Source organism: Macadamia integrifolia, chromosome 9 (genome assembly GCF_013358625.1).
Source record: "Macadamia integrifolia cultivar HAES 741 chromosome 9, SCU_Mint_v3, whole genome shotgun sequence".
NCBI classification, from domain to species: Eukaryota; Viridiplantae; Streptophyta; class Magnoliopsida; order Proteales; family Proteaceae; genus Macadamia; species Macadamia integrifolia.
The window spans coordinates 26,483,845-26,488,279 of record NC_056565.1 but is presented as its reverse complement, the minus strand read 5'-3'; positions in this window follow the sequence as shown (position 1 = coordinate 26,488,279).

Sequence of the window (4,435 nt, the reverse complement as noted above, 5' to 3'; positions counted from 1 at the left end):
TTTTTTTTTATTGAAAATATTGTGACTTTTTTTTGCCACTTGTCACAGGAATTGACGGGTCGAAAATGTTGGTCAAATGACTGGACTTGAGTGGATCATATGATGATGCCTTATTTGGTATCTACATTTTTTTCTCAAAGTAAATACAAGGATTTTCATTACAGAAAATTTGACTTGGTTTGTTGGATTTTTTTGCTACCTATTACAAGCGCCAACATGTCGTAGGAGAATTGATCCAAATGCCAACCTAAATGAATCTTAGGTTTTCTCCTCTATGATCTCATTAAAATGAAATAAATATTAAATGCCAATTGAGTTTTTTGGGAAAGCATTGAATTTTTTATTTTATTTTTTGCCATCTTTCACATAAGCTGATGTGTCGAAAATGTTTATTGACCAAATGCGTTGATCCAAATTGATTTGATGTTGCCTCCGTCATAATTACATATACCGTTTTATGAAATGTTTTTGTTTCATAAGAATAACCGTTTATTACTTTTCTACAAAATCAAGTGTTTACATGGAGAAAGCAATGCCAGCAAACAAATACAAGCTTCGTAAGACTGGACAAATTCTTCCCAAATCAATCAAACATATGCAAAAACTTGAGGCCACCTTAAGAAAAGAAAATATAGGGAGAATTCAATAATTAAATTTTTTGGCCAACTCTGACATGAGTTGCCTTTTTAATAAAATTTATTGACCAAATGCCTTGACCTGAGTGGATCATATGATGAATTTTTAAGTGCAATCAATTTTACCTAAAGTATCCTTTTCCTAAATTTTGAAATTCTCATTTATAATTTCACCGCACACTACTATACTGGACAACACATGGCTCTTGTGACAAGTGACAAAAAATAAGAGAGATATCATAGTTTTTCTATTAAAAAAAAATGTGTCTATTACTTATTTTAGTTTAAAAGAGATTATAGAAGAGACAACTTAAGATCCATTTAGGTCGTCATTTGGATCAATTCTCCTAGTTGACATATCCACACTTGTGACAAGTGGCAAACAAAAAATCCAATGTACCAGGTCAATTTGTTTGCAATAAAAAAAAATCCACTAGTTTTGTTAACTATTTAAATAGTTAACAAAGATAATAGATGCAACATAACTCTATAATCCCTGCCTCCTCTATAATCCTAATTAACTTTATGAAAATAAATATATCGATGGTTTTTTTTTTGCCACTTTCACATGCATTGATGTGTCAACAAGAGGAACTAAACAAAATACCAACTAGAGTGGCTCTTATGATGCCTTTTCTATAACCCCAAGGGGATAGCAGAGTTGGCAATGGACCTTCGCCTAAGGAAGGGTTTGGTTCTGAGTTCGACTCCTCTTACCTCCTTGGGGCCACTCACAGGGGGTGTTTAGTACTTTTCATTGCTTTCGGTGAAAGTTGAATGGTTCTTATTCAACCCCAGTATGACTCGAGTGGTTGTTAGGTCAATATAGATCTGTGGGACTAGTCAGGCCAAAGGCCTGGATACCTGTCGTTAGCAAAAAAAAAAAAAAAAAGATACCTTGTTTATTATCTTGGATGAAGAAAAGAATGTAGGGCAAGGTGTCCTACACGCTACAGGCTCAGAGACACTTTTCCCAAGAATATATAATATAAGCACCAATGGGTTTTCTTATGGAAAAGTTACACCTTTTTTTTTTTACATGGATCAACGAGTTGACAAGGGGAGTGATCTAAATGTCCAGACCTAAATGGATCAGAAAATTAGTCATTAGAAAATTCAACAAGTCTTGATGGATTCGAACCATCATCTCTTAGGGAATCCCTAAGTACTCTACCTATTTGAGCTAAAGACTCTAGAAGTGGTGAAATTTGTAGTGTAATTTTATTCATTGCATTGTATAAAACCAAATTATGTCTCTGCATCCACGATCTATGTTCCAAGTAAGGAATAACAGTAAAACATTCATGATCTATTCATCCATTGAATGGATTCATCCACTGTTCAACTCCCTTAAGTTAAAACCTATTGAAATTAAAATTATCAATTCCAAATGCAACCACGCATGATACATCTCATAAAGAAAGCTTAAGACAACCTCTTTCATCAACAAACTGCAAAGGGGCATGCCTTAGGAAATTCTGATTTGTTTGCATTTCGTTTGTTGAGAAAAGACCAAGCATTTCAGGCTTCTTCAGTTCATCTGTCCTTACCATAGACCAGTTCATCATGTGAACTCAAAGTAGGAACACAGCTAAAATTGAGAATCCAAAATTAATTTAAATGCCTTGACTAAAATATGAAAACAAATAAAAACATTTCATTTGGTGGGAGATTCAATAAGATTTAGCACGATTTAGTGACTACATCCTCTATCTCCTTCTTGTTGGAGATATACATACTACAAAAAAATCAAAAAAGTCAATTGTATAACTGAATATAGCATTACGTTCTTCACATCTTTCATTTTACATGGGAAAATTAGTTATTTCTTCACAACACAGGATCCTGGAAAGTGTCATACAGATACTTTACCATTCATTACACAATTTTGCATTCCTAAACTCTCCACACAGGCGTGAATCAAGTCCCTGTTTGAGATGATTGAGCAAGCTCTAAATCAGACACTGATAATGTCCTAGACTGATCAAAAGCAAGATTCTCAAACTCTTCCAATACAAGTGCTATATATTCTTGTTTGAACTTCCCTATCTCTTTGAGCATATATATGACAAATTCTATAGCACTGTCAAGAAATTGAACAAAAGAAAAAAGAACATTAGAGAGAAACTAAACCATCTATAGGAGAATGTAAAGTTTAGAAGAGATAGACGAAAGAATATAAAGAAATCATTGTATAACTGAAATCATGATGGAAGAAAATCCAGTGCCAGTGCAGGTTTTCCATTGCATTTGTTCTACTCTCACAACTTTAGGATATGGTGATTAGAGCTACTGAAATGGGTCGTGTATTTGCTGTGTTTTGGATATTGACAAGTATCATTTGCACAGCTCAGTTCTTTCTATACTTAGCTAAGCTAAATATTGAACAGAGCTTGAAAACAACATTTGCTAGTCAAATGAGTTCTTAACCAGAGAATGCATCAACAAGATCCAATTTCTCAACTTTGTCCAAAAAGATTGCCCCAACCAATTTTGGCAACAAAAGAAGGATCAGAGTCACAACAAACTTGTATTTCACTCTAATGTTTTCAAGCTCTTGGAAAATCTCCCTTTCTCCAGCTTTTTTATGCAAGTGGAGGGCTTTAACTAACAAAATTTATTGTCTTCCTACAAGATAATCTGCTGCTTACTAAGTATTAACCCAACAAGAGCCATACGAGAGAAGACAAAAAGCACATCCAAGTAGTTTGATGACGTTGCTATTTGGGACAAGTTCTCCATATCAATGAATTAGCTAAGAATTATGAATCAAACACTAGGAACAGAGGATACAAGCATCAATGAATTTAACCAAGAAAGAACTACATTGATATGGAGAACCTATACACCCTCTCATCAGATGCTTAAACAGAAAATGAAAATATATGCGGCAAATCAAGCTTAATTCTTTAAGATCAAAGCAACACCCAATTTTCTGACAATTTCAACCGAGGAACTTCAAGATTGTCAATTAATCACCCAATCAAATATTTAGCACAACCATCAAATAACCATGCATTTAACTGGAAAAAAAAAATCGCTCAAGTTTGCGTGATAGGAGTAAACAATCAAATGAAAAGTTAGAATAGAAGAAAGCAAAGAATAAATTTAGGAAGTTTGAGATTAAAATGTAGATATCAAGAACCAAATATAGATGGAAAAAGGAAAATCAATAACTATTGGGGGGAAAAAAAAAGAAGGGAAAACCAAAAATTGTAAACCCTAGATGATAAGAGGCAGAGATTACTTGCAAGCAGCGACCAATGGTGGCTCGTGGACAGCAATGGTAACGTCAAAAATATTATTCGGCTCCTCTCTCTCTCTCTCTCTCTCTCAGTGCGCTTTGAGTAACTCTGTTAGAATTTATATTTACTTTATTATAATTAAGTTTCAAAATGAGGTTTTTCTTTTGTGTTTTATGACTTGTAATGGTGTGGGACCCTTAGGGTCAAGGTAGTGGAAAATGTTCAATAACATCCTATGGGTGCCCTAAATTCCACTCATGGACATTACCATGAGTGGAGAGGTGGGGCAAAGAGAATTGATTGGGATTAATTTCATTTATGAAATTAATTCTTAATTCATACCATACGTTATTGCCAAATGGAGGTAAATGGTCAATGTCATTATGTGTGTGCCTTAAAGTCCATTCATGGTCACTACCATGAGTGGGGAGGTGGGCTAGGAAATGGTCAATAACACCCTATGAGAGGTCTAAATTTCATTCATGGTCATTATCATGAATGGGGAGGTAAGCTAAGGAATTGATTGGGATTAATTCAATTTATTGAATTAATTCC